Genomic DNA, 16,700 nt, shown 5'->3' on the forward strand with positions numbered 1-16,700 from the left:
ATGCTGGTCAAAGAGTACAAAGTTTTAGTTCTACAGGAGGGATAGGTTTTTGAGGTCTATTGCACAGCATGATGACCATAGTTAATTATAATATATCATATATTTCAAAATTGTCAAAAGGAGATGATTTAAATGTTCTCAGCACAAAAATAATAAGTATGGGAGACAGTAGATGGGTTAATTAGCATGATAAAATCCATAATGCATGTACATATATATTATATATTTATATATAAACATCACATTGTATTTGTGTAATTTGTGTATTTGCATATTTGTGTGTGTGCACATGTAAAAATACACCATTCTTATTTGTCAATGAAAAATAAAATAAATCTAATTGCTAAAAATCAGCATAATTATTTAAATATAGGAGACATATATGATAAACTATGATGTGAACTTTTAAAGTCATGTGTTCTGGACTGAATTGTGCTTCCCTAGAATTCATATGTTGAAGCCCTAACCCCCCAAGATGACTGTATGTGGTGATAAGGCCTTTAAAGAGGTATTAAAGGTTAAATGAACTTAGAAGGATGGGGCCCTAACCCAGTGGAACTGGCACACTTATAAGAAGAAGAAATGTCAGGGGCATGTGTACATGCACAGATAAAAAAGGTCATTGAGGACACAATGAGAATTTGGCAGTCTACAAGCCAAGGAGAGAGTACTGAGGAGAAACCAAACCTACTAACAAGTAGATCTTGTACTTCCAGCCTCCAGGACTATGAGAAATAAATTTCACTTATTTAAGAACCACCCAGTCTGTGATATTTTGTTATGGCAGCCCAAGAAAACTAACACATTTTTGTGTTCAAAAAGAATGTAAAGTCATAAGAAAATATATATTGTTGTGACATAGACAATATAAAAAACTAAATCTCTTTATCGTTGTCTCTTTCTGCCTCTCTTTGCCTCTTCATTTCTCTTTCTCTCTCTTCCTCCTCTCTTCTCATCTTCTTTCTCTCTCTATCTTTCTCCTCCTCCCCTTCTCTCTTTCTCTACAGCCCACCCACACACATACACACACTGGAAAGTTTTATGCCCAGATTTTACTTTGGTTGGTATGGGTAGCTTTAATTATCTTCCTTATAGTTATGTTTACATTTTTCTATAATGAATATATCATAATAATTATAAATAAATTATACATTTTAAAAGTTATGGAGTTCAAATATTCGATTCCTGCAGATTTTAGAATACTCATGGAAAATGAAACATGATTGTGTTGACATAATTGAAAAGAGGACTTTTTACTCAAAAGCTGCATTGACATTGATTGCTTTTTGCTTCCCAAAATACAATTACTCTCATAAAACAAATTTCTTATCTCTGTAAATTAAAAAAAAATAAAATAAAAGGTGAAATAATTATTGGAAAGAATTGGGAAAGATGAAAAATGTGAAAGCAATGCTATGATGCCAAAATAGCTATTCTAAACATTTGTGCTTGCTATGGCTTGCAGTTAAAATTTAAAAATAGCACTTAAATATGCGTGTTAATAACATCCAGAAGGCATTTCTTTCAAGCCTGTTTGGGCTGTTGAAGGGTTTAATTTAACCACAGCATTCATTTATGTCTAGCAGTTAAATTTTTTCTTTTAAGCTCAAAGGAACTGTGAGTTGTAACTATGATCTAATTGGTAAGGAATGAAGAATGTTTTTCATGTTTTATAGACAACATGAATCCTGATCATTTTACAGCAGTAAATTATGAAGCACTCCACTTGTTGTGTCTCCCTGTGGAAGCCAGAGCTTAGCTCATTAAACTATAAAAATAACTTGCTGGGTTCGGCGGCTCCTAGAAAGGCTCTCTGACAAGGTGGGTTATTTTTATTTCACTAACACACTTTCACTAGGCAGTCCAGAGCAAGTGAGATTCTTTACGGTCCCCAACTAAATCAATTTATAACTACATCTACATGTCAGAGGGGACGTGCAAAGAACCTAAACTGCTGTGTAGGAAGATAATTTATTATTGATTTTTTTTCAACCTTTTTTTAAAAAGCAGCTACATTTCACTGGCTCCCTGGTTCCTTTCTGCAACGCAAATGACCTGTACAACACTTGTGACATGTCAAACCAGGTTTCTATGCGAGGAGAAAAAGGGCGTATGAGTCAGGAGTGCCTGACTTCCTGATGGCTTAAAGAGAAATAAAGAATGACCTTTGGGACATTGGAAAACAAGGAGCAAAAATCATCTGTCCACTCTCCCCATTGTGAAAGACCTTAAGAAAAGTAAGTGCTAATGATCTACTGTTTAAATATGCATACTAAATTACCTCTTACCTAATAAACCAGGTAACTCACTTAATTTTACTGGAAGAAAAATTACTGTAAATTTTATACTTTTTCTCTTGGCCTTAAAAGGTCAAATATCTGGTTGCAAATAACTTGAAAAATCATGCCCACAGCTCATGACTGGAGGGAGTTAGAAAAAGACTGTGATCCAAAATCTGTAGCCTGCAGAGTTTGCTATCGAGCCCTGTAATGATCGATTCCATTCACTTGACTCTGATTCTATGGTGAATAGATTCTTTAGCAAGGACTTAGCAGCAGCAATTTCAACAGAACATTTTTTTCCCATGATTAGAACAACAGCCATGTACTTAGACTGCAATTCTAAATTCTACTTACCACAGTTATTTTACCTGTATTCCTTACATTTATAAAGTCAAGTAAAAACAACCTGTGTTATCAGAATACTGTTAGGATTTACCACGTACCATTACAATAGATTACATTAACAGTTATCCTGTAATGATTGTGACACAATGAAAATAACAAAAGTGTCTTAAACATATTTCAACCCATTTGGGCAGAAAATCTACCAAGAATTACCATAATTCCCACTTCCACTGCCATTTCTCCCACACTATCCTTACCCCATGGCTGGTGTTAAGATTTTATTTTGTACATTCTTGGTAAACTTGTTAAGGCGAAAACTTACTCCTGCAAATAAGTTGTGATTTTCCACCCTTAGATTAGAAGACTTTATTTTACATTAAAATGCTTTCACAAGTAAGTGGGAATTATGGGATTTAGGTCCCTCATGTAGTAGATTCTGAAACACTTGAAATCAGAAGTTTTCGGTTTGAATCCTGGCCACCACCTACTAGGCTGTAATAATCTAATACAAAGCCGACTTCATAATAAGGTGCTGACTATCTCACCTAATTTATTGAATATTGTACTGAAAGTGAAAAAACAAAATGGTTGTACTCAAAATACTCTACTAAATGTACTCGAAAGTCTCCACTAAATGCATATCACTTCTGCACCACCACAAAGTGGAAAAATCCTCAAACTATTGTAAGTCAGGGACTATCTACCTATTTTTCTTTTGCTGCTTTTAAGACTTTTTTCTTTTCCTTCGACTTTTATTTTTAACAGTATGATGTGCCTAGGTGTAAAGTTCTTCATATTTATCCTACTTAGGGTTTGTTGAACTTTTTGAATGTGTAGTTAATGGTTTTCATCAAATTTGGGGATTTTCTGGCCATTATTTCTTCAAATATATTTTCCATTGCTTGCTTTCTCTCTTCTCCTTCTGAGTCTCTAGTTACACCCATGTTGGTACACTTAACATGGTCCCACATGTCTTTGAGTTCTGCTCATATTTCTTAAATATTTTCTCTCTGTATTCTTCATCATTTCTATTTATCTATTTTCTATTTCATGGATTTTTTTTCCATCTCCTATCTGCTGTTGATGTCCTCTGTTGCAATTTTTATTGTATTAATTGTACTTGTTAATTTTAGAATTTCTATTTTGTTCTTTGTTTTTAACTTTTAAGTTGAGGCATACATGTGCAGGTTTGTTACATAAGTAAATTTGTGTCATGGGGGTTTGTTGTACAGATTATTCCATCACTCAGCTGTTAAGCCTAGTACCCATCAGTTATTTTTCCTGATACTCTTCCTTCTCCTACCCTCCACCCTCCACTGGCTCCAATAGGCATCAGTGTGTATTGTTTTCCTCCATATGTACATGTGTTCTCATCATTCAGCTCCCACTTATAAGTGAGAACATGTGGTACATGGTTTTCTGTTACTGCATTAGTTTGCTAAGAATAATGGCCTCCAGCTCCATCTGTGTCCTGGCAAAAGACATGATCTCATTCTTTTTTATGGCTACATAGTATTCCATGGTGTATATGTACTACATTTGCTTTATCCAGTGTGTCATTGAGGGGCATTTGTGTTGATTCCGTGGCTTTGCTATTACAAATAGTGCTGCAATGAATACACACATGCATGTGTCTTTATGACAGAATGATTTATATTCCTTTGGTACCCAGTAATGGTATTACTGAGGCGAATGGTATTCTATCTTTATGTCTTTGAGGAATCACCACACTGTCTTCCACAACAGTTGAACTAATTTACATTTCCACCAACAACACATAAGCGTTCCTTTTTCTTCACCAGCATCTGTTATAGTTTGACTTTTTTATAATAGACATTATGACTGGTGTGAGATGGTATCTTATTGTGGTTTTGATTTGTATTTCTCTAACGATCAGAGATGTTGAGCTATTTTTCATATGCTTGTTGGCTACATGTATGTCTTCTTTTGAAAAGTGTCTGTTCATGTCCTTTGCCCACTTTTTAATAGGGTTGTTTGTTTATTTTTGTTAATTTGTTTAAGTTCCCCATAGATGCTGGATATTAGATCTTTGTCAGAAGCATAGTTTGCAAATTTTTTCTCCCACTCTGAAGATTGTCTGTGTACTCTGTTAATAGTTTCTTTCGCCATGCAGAAGCTCTTTAGTTTAATTACATCTCATTTGTCAATTTTTGCTTTTGTTGCAATTGCTTTTGGTGTTTTTGTCATAAATCTTTGCTCATGCCTATGCCCTGAATGGTATTGCCAAGATTGTCTTTCAGTGTTTTTATTTAAAATAATTGGTTTTAAATATCCTATTTAAAAAAAATTTCCATCTCCTTATTGAGGTTCTCCATTGACTGATTCATTATTGTCATGTTTTCCTTTAACTCATTAAACATTATTTCTTTCAGTTCTTTGAACATATTCATAATAGCTGCTTTAAGCTTTTGCTAAATCTAACTTCTTTAATTGGAGTGATCATCTACTGCTTTTTTCTGAGTTATACTTTCCTCATTCTTTGTATATCTTATCTTTTTGTTGAAAATTGTTTTAAATAATACACGATACCAGCTATGAATTCTGATTTCTCCCCCAGAGTTCTTATTGGTGCTGGTTTTTTATTAGTTTTTTGTAATTTGTATGGTCCAAACCTATAAAATCTGCTTCATGTGCAGTGTGTGGCCACTGGTATCTCTATTCAATTTTTGAAATTATCATTGTTTTTAAGATTAGCCTTTAAGGGGTTGCCCCTATGTTTGCCTAGTTTTGCTATCATCCAATGATTGATTGGACAGAGGTTGTTCTCAAGCCAATAAATATGTATGTTAGTAGCGCAGTGCATTCAAAGTTCAGGTTGTCATCAAGACTTCTCTGTGGACCTCAAGACTTCAAGTAAAATCAACTCTCTGTTGGGTTCTTTTGCATTTCCCTTTGCATTCATTGAGATATGAGAAAGAGATTGAAGAGAGACTTAGAAATTTGTATTGCTTTTTCAAGTTACCTGGAAATTTGCATTTGTGTGTCTGGTGACATTCTAAAAGGTAGTGGGAGTGGGGAAGAATCTGGAGTCAGGAGTTGCGTTTAAGAACATAGTGTCCCACAGTTAGAGGGGAAACTTCTTCAGGTCATGACCATATTTCACATTTTTGTATCTTCCCATGTTGGAGTACAGGGACTTTAAATGGGAAGATGGGTATATTTTCCATAAACAGTTTTTTAAATTAATGACAATAATGAAAATAATGTTAAAAAATGGCAGATGTATGTTAAGTTAGCAGAAGAACTTTAGGAAACAAGAGCAGAGTAAAAAGGAAAACAAATCTTTAATGTTAAAAATAGTTTGGACTAGTTCACGTTAAACATGATCTAATTAGAGGTAGCAATTATTTAGTTATGGATTATGAAGAATGATAAAATGCTAAGAATGTTTTTAACACTTAACCAGAAAACTGTTCAGGAAAACTTTAGAAAAAGCATTTTTATTCCTCAGACTAGGCTACCAAAGAGAATTTCTATAATTTCTATTTGCAAAAACATATTTTGAAATTGACATTTTCCCACCGGACAGCATAAAGGGACACATCTTTGAATTTCAATTGCCCCTTCTGAAGAGTCATTTGTATATAATTGATTGATGCCTGTAGGTTTTCAATGAACCTTTAATGAGTTTCTACTATATTTACCAGCACTTATTTTTCTTTATATTAATCAGAGGCTTACTCATGGCTTCCTTAGATCTCAAAAAAATCTATACTCAAGTTAGTGAAAGCCTTGAATGAAGTATTCCTAAAGTAAAATATTTCACAGGAGATGCTGTGGTTTTCCTAAGGATTTTAAATATGTATTGGTATTTGCAAAGATGTCTTTACAGAAATTTTAGAAAGACTTAAAAATCCAGCTGTAAATGATTTTACTACGTTACCTCTAAATCTAATTACATGCTTAAGAGTACGACTATAAAATATTTCAGTATTTCCTATAAATAGCATTTTCCATAATGGTAACCTAATTATTCAGCCTAACTCCAAGGACCATTTCTTTACTCACAATTCTCTTTTCAGATATGAGAAATACAGAAAGACTATTTCAAATTCTTAAGTTGCAAAGAAATGGATTTGCTTTTTCTTGGTACCACAAGCAATTTAAGTCTCACTACTCCAGTCCCTAGTGGTACATAAGCTATACAGCTGCCTTTCAAAGACATATCAATAACCATCTTCTTGGCAAAGTTTTATTGAACACATCTTTCTTCTGCAGCAAAATGCAATCTGGTTTTGATGAGTAGAAAGGATGGTGGACAGAAAGGTGAAAGGATCACTCAGTTGAGAGACAAGTATTGGCCAAAAGGAAAAAAAAAAAAATGTAAACCACAGTCTGAATACTGTAAAACAGATGAAAGCTATGGGACTAAGGGAGTGGTATCCAATCACAAAATAAAAGTGATAGATGAGTATAATTATCCGAAACAAATAAGCAGTAACATGACATACAGGGAATGAGACATAAATTTAGGAAATCTTTATTAATATTGGCTCAGTATTACAAAGCATAACCATCAAGCATGAACCAATGTAATTATGGTTTGCAAAACTATAATTTACTCAAATTTGAAAAGGCAATGACACAGTATGTCATAAAATATACAGATGTGCCCACCAAAATAATCTCAGCTCCTTAAGCACTTATAAAGCATTTTCTATTTAATTTTGTGCATGCCCATATATTTGTAATCTATCTGAGATTTCTGTATGTGTGAGTCTGAAATAAGTTCAGTTCCAGCTGAGTGAGATGCCTGCTGAATGTTAATGAGACAGATTGTCTATTTTAATATGTGTTTTTGTACAAACTGATTATATTAAAGTATATTGTAATTGAATTATTTTCCAGACTATTATTTAGGAGTACTTGTTATTTTTGAGCTCTGGTTTTTTTTAACATACCAATAGTGGTGTTGAAATATTTAAAATAGCACAGTTGGTAAGAGAAAGAAGATCCTATTACCAGTAAAGGTTACTTGTATAGACTTCTTGAAGGATTTTATATTTCTATTTGGAGGTTGTTTCCCTGTGCTTTTCCACTGCAGCAAAATTGATTTAGACTCAGACCAAACACTCTACTCTCTTCAATCCACCAAGAGCCAAACATTGTAAATTAGCTAAATCTCTGGTCACATAAAAAGCAATCGTGTCATTAAAGTTCTTATTTTATTCACCTACCAAATTCTCCCACATGGGCAATATTCTGAATTATAAAACCATCTGCATACATATAATTGAAGTCAGTTTCCCACATTTGGCCCTCAATTTGTGAAACTTCGGTTCTAAGGTAGTAAAATTGATTATATTTGCTTCTGGAAAGGCAATAAGAAGTGGAGCCCTTCCTAATTTTCTTTCATAGAATAATGTTTCTAATTTGTCCACTTCAAAACCCACAAACATATCTAATATAAGAAAAAAATAGCAATATGAAAATAGATATCATTTAATGAATACTTATCATGTCATAGGCAAACACTAAGTGTATTATAAATATTATTTTATTGAATCTACCCTATCAGATAGCTGTTAATATCCCTGTTTTTGTCATGAAGAAACAGGCATAGAGAGATTTGGTGATGTAGCCAATTAAATGATGTAGATATAGCTTATTGGTGACAAAATGAAAAATAAAAAGCAAGCACATATTTATTTTGAAAGGAGCTTTGATAACAAATAAGGACACTCTTTAGCCTCATATATTATAATAAGAAATTTTAAAACAGTAATCTATAGGTACTTAGGACATCCCAAAGCACTTGATTGAAACCTCTATATGTATGCATATTTATATGTTAATCAATGTTATAAACTATAAAGCTAATTATAGTTTATTATGTAATATATTAACATACAAGTTAACTTGCACTTCGATTTTAGCTCAGTTTTGGAATAAAAGCTTCATCTACCATACTGGGAATATGTTTAAACTTCTCATAAGTACGTCATTTGTTAAGAGGTTTGTAGCTCAGGGCTGACCCTTTTGAAATTTTAGTTCAGTGAATATGCTTATAAAATTTAATATCACATGACTTATTTTAGTTCCCAATGTTACACGGGTAGATCTGTCAGGGGAAAAAGTCCATCCTAACATAACAAGTTCACTGACAATCCCCAGAATGTGTCAGCACTTAGTCGTGATAATATTATTTATACTTTTATATATGATTTACAGGTTGGAGAGCTCATATTATGTTACATTATATTTATACCTTGAAATAATAGGTAATATCTGTTGAGCCCTAACAATGTGCCCATTATACTGATAAGAAAATAAAGTTACAAAATGCTTAAGTAATTTGCCCAGTGTCAAACTTCTAAAAGAACTGATATTTGAAGGCCTACAGTCTTACTGCATAACATTTCTAATCCCTGGCACCTCTCAAAGATAAGGAATGTGAGCACTTATTAGCCTTATTAACTCAAATTTAAAGCAAAATAGTTCTATTATTCTATTCTACTTTGAAGCTACTGATCCATTTAATTGAAGAATATCCTAAGATTAAAAGGTCATCTTTTACAAAATGTCATCTACAGGTACATACATTGATCAGAAGAACATTTACTTGATATGCTGAAATAATGTTTATATCTACAAACTCAAAATGTTGTGTTTGGCATCAAAGAAGCTTCATTCTTCTCATTAATTGATTGTGAAATAAGTAAATATATGCTTAACTCATAAACTACACATTGTTTACTGTTAAGAGCCACCTTCATCTGTTTTGGACATTGAGTGCCACATATTACTTCATTCGAGGAAATAATCCAGGGTTAGAAAGTGCAAATAGTAGAAAGAGAAGAGGTTTTAGAATATAAAGAACTGATGTTGAGTCTTGGATTACATGGTGTTAGGCAAATTACTTAATTGCTCTAAACTTCAGTTTACCCTGGAAGAAAGAAAGGGGAAAGTACAGTTATTAAGGGCTTACTGTGGGCCAGGTATCATGCTATCCTTTCACCATTTTCTCATTTAATAGGAGCAGTAACATGTACTTTGGAAGATTATTTTAAGCAATAAAGGAGAAAACACCTGTAGAAAGGATTCCATAATGTAATATTGTTAGAGGGCTGGTAGAAGTTTAGCAGTCACTAGCCAATCAGTGAAGGAATCATCCATGCAACAAAAGTGATAGAAAACCTACTGAGGACTAAGGGTTGAGGCAGCAAAGTGATATCTAAGCATGTGCCTGGTCTGTCCATAATTCTAATTCACGAGGAGGGGCAGTGGTGATAATAAAATTGTTCAAGGATCTGAGATCAACTTGAGATGAAATTCCTGAAAGTGATTCCTGGAGTTATGAGAAAAACAGACAAGTTGATCTCAGAAAGGGAAAAGCTTCAAAAAGTGTTTTTCCAACCTCTGCCTTTTAGAAGGGAAAATGAAACTTGGTCATTGGAATCACATAGGTGATATATGACTTGAGAATTCTTTAATAAACTACAAAAAATATAGCACAAACTATGATTGCCTCAAAATATTTGAAGGTTTATCAAATGGAGGAAGACTTGGACTTCTATTGATTTCTAAAGACAGCTAAGCATAGGTGGTTAGAAATCAGTTATAGAGAGACCGTCTGGGACTTAATACAGAAAATCATTGTCTTAACATTTAAAATCTTTTCAGAGTAGAATGGGTTAGAAATAAACCCATTTCTAGCAAGGAAAATTTCTTATCATTCAAATCCCTAGAACAGGCTGACTTACTGAAATCAATAGAGTTTGAAATATCTGAGATACACTTGTAGAGGAGTCAAAATTGTATTCCTAATAACTGGCAAGGGGTAAATCCAGTCCCCTAAATGCGTTTTTCAAAAGGAAAATCAATAACCCATGGGGAAGGGTTATAGGTCATTGGGAGGCCAAATTTTGTCATAGTTATGAGTCTAGGATTTAGAGTCAGATAGACTTGAAATCAATTCTTGGTTTTGCCAACACTTTGTTCTCAGTTATTGACTTTGAAATCAATACTATGTTCCACTATTCAGTGTCATTTTTCTCACACATTAAATGGGAGTAATACCTATCTTTCAGAGTAGAATAAGGATAAAATTAGAAAATATATGTAAAAGACTTATTATAGTGCCTGGAACAGAGGAAGCACTAAAAATGTTTGAAATTAGCACAGGAGAGGGAGAGGAAAAGGCACCTTTCTAATGTGTTTCAAAATTATCTATTTTTAATTAAGGAGGTGATCTCATTCAGGGTAGAAATACTGTTCCTGCTAGGATATAGCTATACTAAAATTCCCTTTCTTTACTGGAAATAAAGTCTATTTAAGGCACTGTTTTAACCATTGTATAAATTGAAGGAATATCCACACCCTTTTATAATGTATAATTGAGAGCATAATCTAAGTAATCTTTCATCTCTGCAGAAGAAGTAGAGACTTTTCTACTCTGACACCTGACAGCTTATTTTGATAGTACAATTTCACAAGAAAAGAAGAAATGAAACTGAGTATCACTGAGATAGAAATATGAAAGAATTACACTAGTGGTAACAACAAAATATAAATTGTCATCTTTCATCTATTTCTGACAGTGCAAACATAGTATTTTTACTACTTCTAAAAAGAATGCATATGAACCTCTAGCAGATGTTTCAAATATTAAGCACTACTGACCCTCAATTGTCAAAATAACATGGCTCTGTTTTGAACCCTTTTCTGGAATTGGACTGGCTTGCATTGCTGTTTTGGCCTCTCATTCCATTCTGAATGTCATCATATATAGCAAAATCTTTAGTATTACTCAACTATCATCCCTGTTCCCGGAATCAACTCCCTCCACTTCAATACACATGGTTTTCACAGTACACTCCTTATTAATTACAGTATCCACACATCCCATTTGTTTTATAGTTCTTGTTTTTATCTGCTGTGTCATCAGATTTAGCATTTGTCCAGGATTTGCCACTGGTTACTGAGGTAGTATTATCAATAGCTGCTTTGAATTAAGCCAGGTGGGTTTGATGGACTCCACTCTATCCTCTGACTTCTGCCACGGTCACATCCAAAAGAGTAAGAGGGGCATCAGTAGTGTACAGATTTCTCACCACTCAGCACCTGACTAAATCAGAAAGATGATCAGCCATTTAAAATTATCTCTACAAAAGCAAAAGAGAACCCGAAACTGACATAATAAGAACTCAAGCAGTATGCAAGATCCAAATTTAAAATTCTGTAATTATGTTGTTATTCATTGTAATAAAGGTATTTTTTAAATTTAGTCTTAGAAATAATTTTAAATTTACAAAAGGTTGCTAAAATTATATTGTTAAAGGTATACTCATATACCCATGCCCCATATTTTTTAATTAACATTTTGCCACATTGGCTTTATCATTCCCTCTCCTTCCCCTCTGTCACCCTCTCTCTCTTCTCTGCTTCCTTCTTTCTCCCTTCATCTCCCCCACATTCTCGATCCCTTCTCTCTCTTTCTCCTGAGCCATTTGAAGGTAAGTAACATACATCATGGCCCTTTACTCTAAATATTTTATTTTATATTTCCTAAGATTAGGAATGTTCTCATAGCTACAGCTATCAATTTTGTAAATTTATATTAGTATAATATTTTTGTCCAATCTACTGTCACGTTCTCATTTTGTCAGTTGATCTAATAATGTTCTTTAGAGCATTTTCTCCATCTGGTACAGGATCCACTCCAGAGTCATATATAGGATTTGGTTGTTAGTGGTCATGTCTCTTTAAGCTTTCTTTAATCTGGAACATTTTCACAGCTTTTCTTTCTCTTTTATGATATTGACACTTTTTAAAAGAATCTAGTCCCCCTAACTTCTTCTATTTTAATATAATGTTACAAAGAACGTTTTCATAGATCTAATTTTAAATGAATGAATTTTAATTCTGTGCTAGAATGTAACAAAATTAAGAAATTCCATGATTATGGCATCTAAATATGAGAAAACGTTCAAGAAATCATAAATAGTGATTATCTTTATTTATTAAATTTTGTCTTTTAGAATGACTTTTCCAAAGACAGATACTTTAATTGGAAGCAAAAGACAGGACCTGTGAAAGTATTTTATCTGAAATATTTTTGTATTTCAACACACAAAAAATAGAAATGAGAATATCTAAATTGAAATTCTTCATTCAGCAGAGTTTTGTTTTCTACCTCAGGATCTATAGGGAGAATATTTTCTCAATTAAAGATATTATGGTCTCTAATGTACAGTGATCTCTAATGTAGAGTCACAGAAATTTAACTTTGCAACAATTATAAGAAACTTATGAAAAATTAAAAATGAATGAGAATATATTAAAATAGATTCCATAGAAAGAGATTCTTACCCCCTATTAGGGACAGATATGGTTCAAAAATTGTTAAAGTACATGAATATATATGCTAAAAGAAAAACTTCAGCTGAATTAAATTTAAAGGGGTTTAACTGAGCAATGAATGATTCACAAATCGGGCAGCTCTCAGAATCACAGCAGATTCAGAGGGACTGCAGGGGTGCCTCATGGTTAGAAGAAATTTATAGACAAAAGAGAAGTGATGTACAAAAATCAGAAGTGAGATACAGAAACAGTTGGATTGGTTACAGGTTTTCATTTGCCTTATTTGAACACAGTTTGAACACTCAGCAGTGTTCTATCAGTCTATGAGTGGTTGAAGTATGACTGCTGGGGTTGGCCAAGACTCAGCTGTTGGCACAGGCACATACTCCTAAGCTAGATTTTCAATCTTGTCTGCCTATTAAGCTAGGTTACAGTTCGTCCTCAAAGACTCAAATATAGATGCATGGAGTCCTTTTCAGGTCATATTTAGTTCGCTTTAACATATACAAAGAACAATTATTTTGGTCATTTTGAGCAATAAAAAACACAAAATGTATTTACTAAACACCTACTGTTTGCCCAGTACAGTGGGAGTTTATAAGTGCAAAATGCTCAAGTGTACAAACAGTCTAAGGGGACAAATCATAAACGAAATGATTTGAGAGCTCAATAAAGGAGTAAAGGAAAAGATAGATTCCAATGGAGTAGTCTTTAAAGCCAAACAAAATTTAAGTGGGAAATGTTGTGAATGGCCTTTTAGGAAGGTTGGTAATCCAGTGGATGGTAGGTTGGGAGGTCTATGGTGGAACTGATGAACGCAGGATAAACATATTTAGCTATGGTATCAAGGAGGCCTGCCTCACTTGGTTGGTTATAGGGGACTGTCTGAAAGAAGCATCATCTATTCTCCTATATTTTGCATTTGTATTTGCAAAATGTTGGCAAATTCTGAGGCTCAACATACCAGCTCAGTAGATACTGGAATCCAGACTTACTTAAATAAAGGATTTAACAGCATCTGTTGAATTTCTCCTACTCAGAGCAATAAAATCTCATTGAAATGTTATGTTTTTTCATCCCTTTATCCAGCAAATACCGAGTGCCCATTATGACTAGGTACTAAAGCCACATTGTCATTTTTTAAAGTTCATATAATTGGCATAAATAATTTATTTTACTTTTTGCTTCATTGTACACAGATGTAACTCATTTCATTCTTAGGGAAAGAATATTTATTTTATTTTAATAACTTTGAATAAGATATTTTTAAGGAGGTGCCATCACAACTAATATGTTGGTAAGTAAACAATTATTTCAAAAACTCTATACAGACAGCCCTTAGTATCCATGGGTTCTGCACCCACAGATTCAACCAACCACCAATCAAAAATATTAAGGAAAAAATAATGGCTACATTGTGGAAGACAGTGTGGCAATTCTTCAAGGATCTAGAGCCAGAAATACCATTTGACCCAGCAATCCCATTATTGGGTATAAATCCAAAAGATTATTCTACTATAAAGACACATGCACACATATGTTTACTGCAGCACTATTTACAATAGCAAAGACTTAGAACCAACCCAAATGCCCACAAATGATAGACTGTATAAAGAAAATGTGGAGGAATTTGGGGAGGGGGAGGGCATATGTCCAAGATGGCCGAATAGGAACAGTCCCAGCCTCCAGCCCCCTGCGTGAGAAACACAGAAGACGGGTGATTTCTGCCTTTTCAACTGAGGTACTGGGTTGATCTCACTGGGGCGTGTAGGACAGTCGGTGCTGGTCAGTGGGTGCAGCCCAACCAGCGAGACCTGAAGCAGGACAAGGCATCGCCTCACCTGGGAAACGCAAGGGGGAAGGGAATTCCTTTTCCTAGCCAAGGGAAACTGAGACACACAACACCTGGAAAATCGAGTAACACCCACCCTAATACTGCGCTTTACCAAGGGTCTTAGCAAATGGTGCATCAGATTATATCCCCCGCCTGGCCCAGAGGGTCCCATGCCCATGGAGCCTCCCTCATTGCAAGCACAGCAGTGTGAAATCTAACTGCAAGGTGGCAGTGAGGCTGGGGGAGGGGCGCCCAACATTGCTGAGGCTTAAGTAGGTAAACAAAGCCGCTGGGAAGCTCGAACTGGGTGGAGCCCACCGCAGCTCAAGGAGGCCTGCCTGCCTCTGTAGACTCCACCTCTAGGGACAGGGCATAGCTAAATAAAAAACAGCAGAAACCTCTGCAGATGTAAACGTCCCTGTCTGACAGCTTTGAAGAGAGCAGTGGTTCTTCCAGCACGAAGGTTGAGATCTGAGAACGGACAGACTGCCTGCTCAAGTGGGTCCCTGACCCCTGAGTAGCCTAACTGGAGACATCCCCCACTAGGTGCAGACTGACACCTCATACCTCGGTTGGGTACACCTCTGAGACGAAGCTTCCAGAGCAAGAATCAGACAGCAACACTTGCTGTTCAGCAATATTCTATCTTCTGCAGCCTCTGCCACTAACACCCAGGCAAAGAGGGTCTGGAGTGGACCTCAAGCAAACTCCAACAGACCTGCAGCTGAGGGTCCTGTTAGAAGGAAAACTAACAAACAGAAAGGACACCCATCCCAAAACCCCATCAGTACGTCACTATCATCAAAGACCAAAGGCAGATAAAATCCACAAAGATGGGGAAAAAGCAGTGCAGAAAAGCTGGAAATTCAAAAAAATCAGAGCACATACCCCCCTCCAAAGGAACACAGCTCATCGCCAACAACAGAACAAAGCTGGATGGAGAATGACTTTGATGAGTTGAGAGAAGAAGGCTTCAGTTGATCAAACTTCTCAGAGCTAAAGGAGGAAGTACATACCCAGTGCAAAGAAATTAAAAACCTTGAAAAAAGAATGGAAGAATGGATAATAGAATAACCAATGTAGAGAAGTTCATAAATGAACTGATAGAGATGAAAACCATGACACGAGAACTACGTGACAAATGCACAAGCTTCAGTAACTGACTCGATCAACTGGAAGGAGTATCAGTGATTGAAGATCAAATGAATGAAATGAAGTGAGGGAGAAGTTTAGAGAAAAAAGAGTAAAAAGAAATGAACAAAGTATCCAAGAAATATGGGATTATGTGAAAAGACTAAATCTACATCTCATTGGTGTGCCTGACAGTGATGGGGAGAATGGAAACAAGTTGGAAAACGCTCTGCAGGATATTATTCAGGAGAACGTCCCCAATCGAGCAAGGCAGGCCAACATTCAAATTCAGGAAATACAGAGAACACCACAAAGATACTCCTCAAGAAGAGCAACTCCAAGACACATAATTGTCAGATTCACCAAAGTTGAAATGAAGGAAAAACTGTAAAAGGCAGCCAGAGAGAAAGGTCTTACATGGGATGTGAAGGAACTCTTCAAGGAGAACTACAAACCACTGCTCAGTGAAATCAAAGAGGACACAAACAAATGGAAGAACATACCATGCTCATGGATAGGAAGAATCAATATCGTGAAAATGGCCATACTGCCCAAGGTAATTTATAGATTCAATGCCATCCCCATCAAGCTACCAATGAGTTTCTTCACAGAATTGGAAAAACTGCTTTAAAGTTCATATGGAACCAAAAAAGAGCCCACATTGCCAAGACATTCCTAAGTCAAAAGGACAAAGCTGGAGGCGTCACACTACCTGACTTCAAACTATACTACAAGGGTACAGTAACCAAAACAGCATGGTACTGGTACCAAAACAGAGATATAGA

General features: G+C 35.1%; 1 long non-coding RNA gene across 1 annotated transcript in view; it reads left to right on the top strand.

Moving 5' to 3' along the window:
* Window positions 1-2,118: 2,118 nt before the first annotated feature.
* LOC115896483 overlaps window positions 2,119-16,700 on the top strand; it is a 182,226-nt gene continuing 167,644 nt past the window's right edge. Inside the window, exon 1 of the long non-coding RNA XR_004056364.1 lies at window positions 2,119-2,237. This is a non-coding gene — a long non-coding RNA (uncharacterized LOC115896483). The remainder of the gene's footprint in view (window positions 2,238-16,700) is intronic.

The sequence above is a fragment of the Rhinopithecus roxellana genome, chromosome 3 (genome assembly GCF_007565055.1).
Source record: "Rhinopithecus roxellana isolate Shanxi Qingling chromosome 3, ASM756505v1, whole genome shotgun sequence".
NCBI classification, from domain to species: domain Eukaryota; kingdom Metazoa; phylum Chordata; class Mammalia; order Primates; family Cercopithecidae; genus Rhinopithecus; species Rhinopithecus roxellana.